We start from the raw sequence: 13,020 nt of genomic DNA on the forward strand, positions 1-13,020 counted from the left end.
GAGCTTTCAGCCTAATTCTATTTGCTATAAAACTCACTTCTTTTCCAGTTACTGGTTGGGAAATTTTATCCCAAGTTATCAGTTTATGAGGTGTATGGCAGAAGTAAGACTGGGAACGGTCCCGCCACCTTATCTGGTTGTCTGCCTTGGCAAGGCTCCCTTTCTCCAAGTCCTTTTCACGAGCAGAGAAGACGGCGTATCCTCTCCCCACTGGCACGGCTGGGTCTATCTTCTGGACAAGTACCAGGTGTCAATGTTTCCTGCTTTTCTTCTGTTAATACTGTGTCTATACATATACCCATCTAGGCCTTTGTTAAGATATTAAGGAGTGTGTCCAGACAGTAAGTTCACGGAAATGTAGTTACAGGCCAAGAAAAAGAGTGTGGCTGATATAAATACAATGGGGAATAAGTAATCAAAACCTGAGAAATTGTAAAGATGCAATCTTTTAGCCTACAAATGTATTCAGTATAGTTGATGGTGGGAGAATGCAGTACCAAGACAGAAGCAGTGTTGGATTTTGTTTTACATATAATCTATTTATAAACTAATTTATTCAACATGAACATTTCTTACCAAGCTTTTCTTCTTCTTCTTCTTTTTTCTTTTATATACTGAGTCTCACTTTTTCCCCTTTGGTAAAGTGCTATAGCACCACAACTCACAGCAACGTCAAACTCTTGGGCTCAAGCAATCTACCTGCCTTGTACTCCCAGAGTGCTAGAATTACAGGTGTGAGTCACCATGCCCAGACTTCTTATCAGACTTTCTTTTTATTCATTAACCCTAGCAAAAATAGAGAGAACAGACAGTGAGGTTTCTTCAGGGACCTGCCATAGGCTCCCTTGAGATAATGGGAATAACTTTTAGCAATAATCCTGGAGCCCACCTTCTTTATCCCTAGATCTCAAACACAAAGGACACCAGTATCCATTCATTCATTCATTTAGCCAGTATGAACTGTGTTCCCATGACATATAAAAAATCCTGTGTAACATTCTCTAAGAAATATAGAAAGAAGTAAAATTATTCCTTATCTCCAGGGAGCTCATGGCCTGAAGGAAGATGCATATTACTCTGAAGTCAGATACAAAAAGATTAAAGAGGAGGACCAAAGATGACTTAAAGTTATTAGAGAGCCCAATGGTGTTCATCTAATCTATATTAAATTCATAACCAATGGTTCATTTTTTAAAGAATAGGCAAAGTATTCACAATTTAATTTGACTATTAGTAATTTTACACAAATGGTAACTGAAATTAAAAGCTGAATGTTTAAACTCAATATTTTGCCTGCTGTCCAATGGATATATTGTCATGTAACTGTATATTCTCAGGTCATCAAAACTAACATTTCTAGAACATTTTACAGTAAGCAAAGTGCTTTTGGTGTTAGTTTGTGTGCTGTAGCTAATAGACATACTGAGATTTGGAGATGTATAGGCTTATAAGAGTGCAGTAGCAAAGCCATGTCAATAGAACCCATTGTTGTAAAAACTAACCTTCAAAACATTTCCCTTTTGCTGAGATTGGGGCGTTCAACATTCCTGCAGCACAGCATGTCAAAAGAATAGCCTAACATACAAGGAAAATAGAAATTCCTAAGAAAAAAGCAAAATGACTTTTGAAATGGTTGAGGTATTAGTTTTAAATGTGAAGAATACTAAAATCCTTAAATTTATCACCTGATTATCCCACACATCAGATCTGATTCTGAAAAGTGAGGACCCCAATGTCTGAAGCCACACTCAATAGGGGAAAAAATAAGGCTCAAATAATATAGAAGCACCACATTTTCTCAAGTGTGTGCTACTTACACATCATTCTTCTTCATATTGTTAAATCCTGAGGCTTCTACTGGCAGACACATGTCATGAACTAAAGAAGGGGAACAGAGACAAAAAAACAACAGAATGACATTTCTTTCCTAAATGGAATATAACTCTGGTGGGCTTTTTCCAGATACTCAGAATCTTTGAGGTTTGACACCAGTTGAGCAGATGTTAGACAAATATTTTCTTGCAAGCTAACTGTGTTCTTTGTGATAAAAATTGTTTTAAAGGGAATATCAAGTACAAGAATGAAATGGTACACATTCCAACAGAAATCAACTTTATTTTTATCTTTAAAAAAAAAAATTTGGAACACTTCACGAATTTGCATGTCATCCTTGCACAGGGGCCAGGCTAATCTTTTCTGTATTGTTCCAATTTTAGTATATGTGCTGCTGAAGAGAGCACCAAAAATCAACTTTATAAGCTTGTTCAATGTAATATATTTAAAACAGGGGATTAAAAAAAATCAATGGAAGAGAAAGAAACAACAAAATGTTTTGATAAATTTAATTACCATTAATGGTTAGCATCAGTAATTGTAATATGTTTGAAGAGATTAAGAACAAAGTACATTAAATTATTAATTATCAATAACATGAAAGATGTTCAGAAGGAAGATGAAGATAATAACATCAGATTACATTAACTGAAGCATAAGTGGTAAAAAAACATTAGGGTAAACACTAAACGAATAGCAAGAAAATGTATAACTTTCAACCTATTAGAGAGAGAAGTAGAAAAACAGAAAATAACCTATCCAATAAAGGCACTAAAGAAAAAGTAAAATAAAAAAATGGCAAACTGAAAACACAATATTGCTAAAAAGATTATAATAGAAATTCAAATATTAAGACTGAATTACAGTGAAAATAATATATATATATAAATATGCACATTATAGTTACAATTATAGTCAAGATTATAAATATTTCTATTGGGCATCTGTCATTTAAGAAGTTCTCAAAGGAAAATTTAATGTATTATGTTTATGTTAGAAAGAATAAAGATTAAAAACTAATAAGATAGGTTTTTAACTCAAGAAGTTTTAAAAAATAATTAATTTAGGAGTGGCACCCATAGCTCAGTGGGCTGGGCACCAGCCACATATACCGAGGCTGGTGGGTTCAAACCCAGACCAGGGCCAGATAAAACAACAATGACAACTGCAACAACAACAAAAAAGTAATAGCCAGTGCTGTGGTGAGCACCTGTAGTCCCAGCTACTTGGGAGGCTAGGGTACAAGAACAGCTTACGTCCAAGAGTTTGAGGTTGCTGTGAGCTATGATACCATGGCACTCTATCCAGGCTGACAGCTTGAGACTCCATCTCAAAAAACATAGACATATGTAATAATAATAAATTTAGACATAATATTAAGAAGTCAATAATAGAGGTAAGAGAACATTTTATAGAAGAAAACAAAATTATAGAGATTGTCAATAAACCTAAAATATAATTAATTGAAATATTAGAAGAGAGGAAGAGAGAAAATTATAGCAAGTTGAATCAGGAAAAAAAAATAAAAGAAAGCTAATATATGCAAGTAATAAGAAGAATGTAAATTGTGCCATAACTAGAAGTGTTGTAAAAAATTATTTTATGAAAGATTATTCAGAATAATTTTGTGCCAATACTTGAGAAAACATAATAAAATTTAAATTGGTATGAAATATGTCAAATTCTAAACTCATGTGTTATAATTAAAGAAATTATATAGATGATAAATGATATATAATCTTCTAAACCAAGCCATCATGTCTAGAGCTTTATTAAGCTTTCAAAAAATATATAATTCATATTTTACTCAAAATTTACAAGAATAAAATAAGGAAAACATTTATTTTATTTCTTTAGGCTAGCATAAATTTAAGAAAAGTATACGTAGTCTCACTTATAAATATAGATGTGACTATCCTAAACAAAATATTAACAAATCAAAAACAGCAGCACATATTTTTAAAATGCATCATGACAAAGTAGGATTTACTCCAGGAATGCAAGAGTGTTTTTTCCATGAAAAAAACATCTAACAGTGATACTTACCACATTAACATAATAAAAAGGAAAAATATTTTTAATAAAAATATTAACATGTATTTGTTAAAATATAACAATCCATTCATGATTTTGAAAAAAAATACCTAAGGCCACATGGGAAGTTACATGATAAGAGACATGTAAAACAAAAGGCTCTCTCATGTACAAATCCTACTTCTTGGTGGAAATTTAGAAGTCCTTCCAATAAACTCAGTGACAGGATATCAACCATCTTCTTTTCATGTTACACAAGTAGAAACTAGTCAGTGAAATAAAATAAGGAAAAAGAATGTATTTAAGGACAAAGCTGTTATTTGAGGGTGCTATGATTGCCTGTCTAAAAAAGACAAGCTGATCTATAGACAAACTATTAAGACCAAGAAGAAATGTCAGCACTATGTAGGACATCTTTCATTTACACTTGTGCATCCACCATCCACCCCTCTCCACCCCTTTGACTCACTGCTAGATTAACTTCTATGAACATCAAATGTTATTGGCCACTGGTGAGAGGAAGAGGGAGACAAAGGCAGGAGATCTACCAGAAGAAAGTCAGGACAGTGTGTTATTCCCCCAACTCTGCATTGCTATTGTCTGGCTGAACCCTCCACCCATGTCTTACCACCTGTCAAGCAGACCTTTCCAAGGGACCTCCCTGTGCACCTTTCTTTGGCATCTGAAGTATGAAGGAGACAGTGGATCCTTGGTATTACTAGACACAACCTACTGTATTAACTCATGCATTTCTTATACTCTCTTACACTTCTGTAAATACTCCTTCCCAAATTATCCCACGTTGAGTATTCCATCTTTTTCTTATTAGAATCCTGATTCTTACAAGTAAGCCTGGTCACCTCAAGATCATCAAATATAAATCAGTGTTCTATTAAGTAGAAGTAACAAATCAATATATGACTTTTAACAATCCCAGAAATTAGTCTAGAGAAATGTGTAAAATTATTTCACTTATAATGAAATAATTAAACATTTTGGAGATACTAAAAACAACCAAAGTAAATATATTTAAAAAAATGTTCACTTCTGGAAAACTCAATCTTGTAAAAATGTCAACTGTCCCTCTGATTAGTCTATAAATCAAGAGCAATTCATATCAAAACTCCAAGTTTTTGTGAAGTGTGATCTTTCCAGTCAATTCTAAAATGCATAAGAGATTATAAAAATCTAGGAAGTGCCAAGAATCTCTAGAGAAGGAAAGAGTCAATGGAAAAAGACCAAGAAAAAGAAGAGATGGAAGAATAAGAATAACTTCTATCAGAACACAAGACTTTCTTTAAAGCCATAGTAATTATAAAAGGATGGACTTGCACAGGAGAAGATTAACAAATGAACAAAATGCAGAGCCTGTCAACAAACTTGGAAGTCAATGGGAACTTGCTTTATAACAAAAAATTGCATTAGCAATCACTAAGGAAGACGGTCTACTTTACAAAAGATAATTGAGACAGTATATTATTCATGTAGCAGAAAAATAATGACCTGTTTAAACAGTACCAAAACATAAAGTCAAATATAAAAAAACAAAATCCTTTTACCAGAATAACAAAAGTGGGAAAACTATCTTTATCATCCAAGCATAGAAAGGTATTTTTAAACAATGCACCAAAAGCAAAACTCACAAATTAAAAAATTATCTCATTCTACCTTTACGATAACTCTGTAAGTTAAGAAAAATGGTATCATTGCCTCTATTCTACTCCTTAGGAAGTCCCATGTAACTTGCTCTAGGTGGCATAAACAAGACTTTATTCCAGGTCTCCTAACCAAAATTCCAGTGCTTTAGAAAAATCATCACTACTTCCTTCCATCCTCTTACCCATACGACCCTTTCAGACATTTAGTTGTGAGGGCTCATTGAGCACGTCTTTGACCATTCAGTGATGACCTTAGGGTGATTAGAAAGGTCTTTGAAGCAAAGCTCATGCCTGTGTTCCAGGAAGCATGCCTCAGGCAGGTTGGAAGCAGGGAAGAGGGGTAGGCAGGCTCTTGTGTCTCAAATAGGGCTCATGATTTGCCAACCCAAATTTTCCTGCCACATTAGAGAAGAGACACCTGCTAAGATCACCATACTTCCAGCAGTGGATTCTTTCTCTAACTGGGACTCCAAGAGGCTCATTGGAGGAGAACTGGATTAAGATGAGATACCTGAACATAACAGCTTCCTTCTCAACATATAATGGATTATTGTCTCTTAATTAATTCAAATCTCATTCAGATCATCACTATAACATCAAATTTTCACTCCCCAAAATTCACTACCCATTCTGTGAGTTGGAACCACAAAAATTCTTTAACCTGCAAACTTCCAGGTTTGTGAGCTCTAGGATTTGGAAACTAGGTTAAATGCAGAGTATCGAGCCTCCTGGTTATTTAATCACATCTTCCCACATGCAGGCCTAGTCTCTAAATTCTGGTATGTTCTGTGCCTAGGAGCCCCACTTTATTCTCTCATACCTACCTAATTGTGAAGGAGTACCTCAGCTGTAGCTGAGCACCCATCATCGAGAGTAAGATACGAGTCTTATTCTGTTCTGCATAGGAACAATATACAGCTTATCGTTACTTTAGCAGGAAAAACATTATGAAAAAGAGGAGGTTGGTGGGGACCTTCAACAAAGTTAGGATCAAAGCCTGCATGTCAGAATTTCTTGCAGGTGTGTTTGATTGTTTTGTGCCTATAGTCAGGAACTGTGAAATGTGGCTACCAATTTGTTTTCATTCTTTGTTAAGCTGTGTCTAATGATGTCAAAACAATCTGTCAGTTCAACACAAAGATATTAGCTGGTTCATTGGAGATACTCACTTACTGTTTGACACTGCAGAGACAGAGAAACTGTGGGCCCGTCTGCCTTCCTCATGCCTTGGCCTCTCTCCAGGTGCCTCTAGTCTCCAGTGGGTTTGCTGCTCTGTGTTGCTTGATGGCAAGGAGCAAGCAAAGTGGCTTTGTTGTTTGTGGTTATTTGATTCATGCCAGCACACACAGTGAGCCCATGCAGTGGCTGGAGAATGTACAATATTTTATGAAATTCAATGTCATCAAATAATCTCTATTTTTGGTCTCTGATTAGATAAGGATACTTATTGCAGTAATTATTAGATCATTTGTAATAATAGGAATTTGCTGGCAATCTTCACCTTTATCTTCAAAGTACAAATACTGATTTAATCCTTTAAACACTCTCTGCTTGGTCCATCCAAACCAACCAACTGCTGCACATGTTAATCTTAGAACATAGGAGAGGAAATACTCCCTTTCTGTAGCTATGTTCTTTAATGACAACTTTAGAAGGTTTATCTACAGCCACCTTCTTTCCTTCTGACATTCAATTGCCTGAATACCTACTTATACCATGGCTGGGTGGTGAGAGAGGCAAAAGGTCCAGTGCACAGACATTAGCAAATCATCCTCCAATGATTTTACTTTGCAAGTAAAGGTAGTTTTCTGAGGATGTAGGGTATTACTTGATACTTTGAATTATAAAGATTAGGGGTAAAGGGGTCACATAGACATGGTAGAAGCCACACAGATGCAAAAGTAAACGGTCTCAGTGCTCTAAAGCAATCAGGCTGGGGCTTAGGGCATGAAGAATATTGTCAGACTGTAGTATATTTGCTATGACTCAAGAGACCAAGAGCATTTTTTATGCAAGTAATTTTTCTTAAGTAATCACAAGGAGCAAGAATACCTAGGTTTAATTAAAAATCCCTTCAATTATTTTAGCCAACCATCACCTTGATAATTTTATCTTTACAGACTTTTGAGTAATAACACAAACCAGTGAGACTTAGAGCCCTTAATTGATAGCTATGCAATATGATGAGGAACGGGTCTCTGTTTAGGTGACACTTCCCAGCAACCAGTTTTTAAAGAATCATTTTCTTACATACTCAAAAACAACATGGAAAATTTTTTCTTAAGCTGAGTGACATTTTCCAGTTGACATTTGTATTAGATTTATTTGAACAACATACAATGAAATGTTTGCCTATTTCAAATTGAAAATCAATTTTCTTCCTTATCTCTTCTTTATAAGGAAGCTACTTTGCCTCCAAAGGGAAGATACTATTTCTAGAGCCGGTTGTTCTGGTGAACACAAAGGTCCCTGGCTGCAAGTGGCACAGAACACTGTGGGGTGAGGCACTTTGCTCAGACTCATGACAGCTCACTGAAAGAAAGGTTATTGAGTCAGGAATGAACTTGGCAGTGATGAAATTTGTTAAACATGTTAAACATCTTCTCTGTTTATCGGGAAACATCAAGTGAGTCTCCCAGCAGCTGCCTCTGTCTCCTAGCTCATACCTGCAAGAAGGCAGGAAGCAGCTCGAAGCTGAGATCTTCCCCTCAGGTCAATTTCTGAGCACCCAGAGACAGTGAAAAGTCCCAGAGCTTGGAGTTAGAATACCTGAGTATGTCTCAGACTCTAGTGTCAGCTCTCTCCAAAGCCTGGGACAAGATACTTCCCCTTTCTGAGCCTCAATTCCCCATTTATAAAATGAGAAGAAGAGTTCTGGCAGAGATGACATATTAAGTTTATGTTTAGTACACTTTGTCAGCTTTAAACATGTAGGGATGATAAATTAAATATAAAAAGAGAAATCCAAAAAGACATAGTTGGGCTCAAAAACATAAACATCACCATGGACTGAAATAGAATGTCAGTGTAAAGCAGTTAGAGCAGCTGAAACCATAAAAGCCTCTGAGTCAGGATCCAGACCCAGCATTGGGAGTCAGTGCTATAGTTCTCATGAGGTGACATAGGGCAAACGTGCTCCTCACAAACAGATAGATTAAAGCTGGGATCCATGCCTAAAATCAAGGGCTGGAGAGTAAATCTCTATACTCAACTCAAAGCCAATAAAAGCTTTTGTCAGTTCTACCTAGGGTTTATGCTCATAGAAGACTTGATCATAGTGGTGTAGGGGAACATAGACACATATCGGGAATAGAACCAAACTCTCTGCTGGCTCTGTAATAGGACCTGCCATTCCCACGATAGCACTACACAGCAGAGTACCAAAATGCCATTAGCAGATGTCAGGCTGGCCTGAAGGTCCAGAAAAGCTAAGAGGGGACATTGGCAAACTTTACAAAATAAAAAGGAAATACACAAAGTGGAACATGAGGAAAATAAACTTTTAAAACAGTTTGAGACTAAAATTTAAAATGCACAAATAAAACTTAAGATAAAGAAGGCAGCCAAAAAAAATCAACAGATTAAAAATTTCTTCTCTTCAGATAAAATTAATTTTATAAGATGCCCTGTGTACACAATATAAAAAAAATTGTGTAGGAACATCAAAGGGATAAAGGAATCATTTCCATGAAAATTAACAATAAACTATGAAATGAAAAAAGAAAGAAATTCAACAAAAACATGCCTCAGGGTGGAGGCAAGATGGCCAACTGGAGCCAGCTTTCCACAGAGGCTCCTGTCCAGAAGAAGAGTTAAAGGACAGAAGTTTAGCAAGTAAGCTGATGGTTTGGAGCTGAGCCAAGAGAGAAGGTTGAAGAACTCACATCAACCCTGCTGAGGTGACCTGCAACCCCAAGGATACAAACAATAGGTATAAAACCCATTGCCAAGTAGACAGAAGTCCCCTCCCCTGTGAGAACAGCTCACAGTATACTTTCTACAAACAAGCAAGCAGAGTTCAAACGTCCTCCCATTTTATGCCATGGGAAAGACCTTCTAAAAACTGGATCTCCTTCCCCCACTAGGGTACCATGGTACTCTCCTGCCAGGTATAAATCTGTATAAAACTGTATATCTTCTCTACCTATAATTCTGAACTCCCAGCACTCCCCTCCACTCTCACCCCAAGATTGGGAAGTCTGTCCCCCAAGGAGTCCAGATTCTTGGGCATTTTCTTGACAGGTGTGGACAGGGCATAGGCTGTTGCAGGTCTGTGTTGATTCTGTGGCACAAGGGAAAGGAGAAGATGGTGGACTGAAGGAACCATTCAGGAAAGGGAGAGGTGGTGTCCCCCTTCCCCGGCACAAAGCAGCAGCAGTAGTACCAGGAACAATAGGGCGTACACCCCTATGGGAAATTTTCCCTGTGGGAAATTTTGGAGAGACACTCCCTGTCTCTCTGGACAACCAGAGAAAGCCAAGCATCTTCTCTGGTGGCAGATACTGGTGCAACAGATCTGAGACAGTAATGCAGACCCCGTGAGCAAAAGGTATGCCTGAAGCAGTACCTACCTGGGCAGAGTGTGGTGGGGACAAAGAATAGCAGACGTGCATACAGAGACAGCATACTCCCAGAGCGTGGCTGAGCCAGAACGATTGCTTTAGTGAGCCTAAGAAGCACCCTGCCCTAAGGGGATCATAGCTAAGACAAAGGCAGGTGGGCAGAGGCTGGAACTCAGAGCTGAGTGTGAACTCTAACTGCACCCGCCCCAACACAGACTGCAGCAGAGACAGAAACAACAGCTCCAGGCAGCGGCACAGACCAGGGCTGAGTCGCAGTTTCTGTGAACTCAAACAGTGCCTGGTCTACAAGGGAATATAGCCAGGATGGAATCATAAATCCTGCAAAAATATAAGTGTCAGCAATATCAATCAGGGGCAGGGCTGGAACTGAGTGAACTGCCCCAGTTTCCATTAACCATTCGAGCTTGTCAGGCCTCAGGTCCCCTTGCCGCATGGTAGCAGAGTGTGGAGGCCTGGCCAAGAAGACATAGATCTCCCTGTAATTCAGACAGGCACAAACCCCTGGAGCATCTGCTCATTGGAGGGAACTGGGTCAGAGCTCTGCAGAGTTACTAGTGACCGGGTGTGAAAGAGGTACAAGATGGGGAAGGAGGCATCAACCTTCCCAGACTAATTCATTTGCTGGGAGTGGGGGAATCTTTCTGACTCCACAGAGCAGCAGAACGAGTCATACTTGAGCTGCCAGAAGACCCCTGCTATCTTGTTGCCGGAGACCTTTTGAACTCTCCCACTTGAGACCAGGTGCTGACTTGGACAATTGATTTGGATCGCTCAGACTGGACCTATTATCTGAGGACTATCCAAAGTGGTACCTTGGGTGTATGGTTGTGGGAAGGTTGTATTTTCCTTTTCTAGTAGTTGCCTGTGGGGGGTGGGGTGGGGTGAATTAATTACTGGTATTTCTCCACAGCTGAGACTTCAACCCACAGTAACTAATTCTCTAGGGTAGGACAGAAACCAGGTGAAAATAAGACACAGCCCCTTAGCCCCATCACACTAAGTAAGATCCCAGTGTCTCAGGCCATAGCACAATATGGGTCCTTTGCAATGCTCTAGGGGCAAAGGTACAAACACCAGTCCCAGCTCTTGGTTAAAGGGATGGTTAATCATTACTCCAAGAGCCCTCCAACCCAACTTTACCTTATCTGCTCATCTAGCCAAATGGTATAAAATAATCATGGGGTGGAATCAGCAGAAAAACTTTGGTAATGTGAATAACCAGAAGTAGATCAACTCCCCAAAGGAATGATATGGTGGACACAACTGAAGATCAGATTCATAAACAAATGGCTGAGATGTCAGAAATCAAATTCAGAGTTTGGATTACAAATAAGATTAATAGAATGGAGGTAAAGTTGGAATTTGAAATTCAAGGAGCATTTCAAAAGTTGTCTCAATAATTCCATGAATTCAAAGACAAAAATTACCAAAGATTTTGACACATTGAGACAAGAATTTGCAACCCTCAAAAATCTGAGAAATATAGTAGAATCCCTCAGTAACAGGATGGAGCAAGCAAAAGAAAGGATTTCTGACATTAAAGACAAAGCTTTTGAACACTCCCAAATGCTCAAAGAGGAAGAAAATGGAGAGCAAAAACAGATCATTCTCTCAGAGAGCTCTGGGATAATTTGAAGAAAACTAATATTTGCCTTTTAGGAATTCCTGAAGGTAACGAGCTGGCTTCGCAGGCACAGAGGCTCTTCTTCATGAGACTATGGGAACATGAGATTATGGGAACTCATGAGATTATAAGAACTTCCCAGACATGCCAAGAGATTCTAAAATTCAGATAGCAGACAATTCCAGAACCCTAGCACAACTCAACCCAAATAATACATCTCCTAGGCACATCATAATTAACTTCACTAAAGTTAATGTGAAGGAGAAAATTCTAAAAGCAGCCAGATGTAAGAAAACCATAACCTACAAGGGGAATAATATTAGAATGACTGTAGATCTCTCTGCTGAAATCTTTCAAGCTAGAAGAGGGTGGTCATTGACTTCTAATCTCCTAAAACAAAATGGCTTTCAACCCAGGATCCTGTATCCAGCTAAACTGAGTTTCATTTATGATGGAGAAATTAAATACTTTAATGACATTCACATGTTGAAGAAATTTACCATAACTAAGCTCTCCAGGATATTCTCAAACCTATCCTCCATAATGAAAGCATAATCCTCCACCACAAAAGAAAACTCACTCAGAAATGTTTGATCAAATTCCAACTTCCACAGTGGCAAAAGGATTAAAAATGTCTACTGGACTTTCGAAAAACTTGATACCAAAAAATCTACCAGGCTTATCAATATTTTCAATTAATGTGAATAGTTTAGATACTCATCTATATTTCAGGCGAATGAAAATCAGTAAAAAGCAGGTGTTGTAATTTTATTCACAGATACAATAGGTTTTAAGCCAACAAAATTAAGGAAAGATAAGGATGGTCACTTCATATTTGTTAAGGGTAAAACTCAACATGATGAGATTTCAATTATTAACATTTATGCACCCAACCAGAATGTGCCTCATTTTATAAGAGATACTCTAACAGACATGAGCAACTTGATTTCCTCCAGTTCCATAGTAGTCAGAGATTTTTAACACTCCTTTGGCAGTGTTGGATAGCTCCTTGAATAAGAAGCTAAGCAAAGAAATTTTAGACTTACCCATTCAACATTTGGATGTAACAGACATCTACAGAACATTTCATCCTAACAAAACATTCTGCTCATCAGCCCATGAAACATACTCCAAAATTGATCACATTTTAGGTCACAAGTCTAATCTCAGCAAATTTAAAAGAATAGAAATTATTCCTTGCATCTTCTCAGACCATCATGGAATAAAAGTTGAACTCAGTAACAACAGGAATCTGCAGACTCATACAAAAACATGGAAGCTAAATAAC

General features: G+C 37.7%; 1 non-coding gene across 1 annotated transcript; it reads right to left on the bottom strand.

Moving 5' to 3' along the window:
- Window positions 1-2,133: 2,133 nt before the first annotated feature.
- LOC111724375 lies at window positions 2,134-2,240 on the bottom strand. The gene has a single exon (XR_002772677.1). It is a non-coding gene; the product is annotated as a U6 spliceosomal RNA (small nuclear RNA).
- Window positions 2,241-13,020: the final 10,780 nt, after the last annotated feature.

The sequence above is a fragment of the Otolemur garnettii genome, unplaced genomic scaffold, assembly GCF_000181295.1.
Source record: "Otolemur garnettii isolate 467f Iridium unplaced genomic scaffold, OtoGar3 scaffold00022, whole genome shotgun sequence".
Taxonomy (NCBI): domain Eukaryota; kingdom Metazoa; phylum Chordata; class Mammalia; order Primates; family Galagidae; genus Otolemur; species Otolemur garnettii.